Raw genomic sequence first — 285 nt, 5'->3', positions numbered from 1 at the left:
CAATCTCCTTCAGTAGAAATTATTATTATTATATTATTATTATAATTTTTTTTTTTTTTTTTTTTTTTTTTGCTCTATCACAGTCCTCCAATTCGACTGGGTGGTATTTATAGTGTGGGGTTCCGGGTTGCATCCTGCCTCCTTAGGAGTCCATCACTTTTCTTACTATGTGTGCCGTTTCTAGGATCACACTCTTCTGCATGAGACCTGGAGCTACTTCAGCCTCTAGTTTTTCTAGATTCCTTTTCAGGGATCTTGGGATCGTGGCCTAGTGCTCCTATGATT

Source organism: Macrobrachium nipponense, chromosome 5 (genome assembly GCF_015104395.2).
Source record: "Macrobrachium nipponense isolate FS-2020 chromosome 5, ASM1510439v2, whole genome shotgun sequence".
Classification (NCBI taxonomy): Eukaryota; Metazoa; Arthropoda; class Malacostraca; order Decapoda; family Palaemonidae; genus Macrobrachium; species Macrobrachium nipponense.
Note: the sequence above shows the minus strand (reverse complement) of the source record.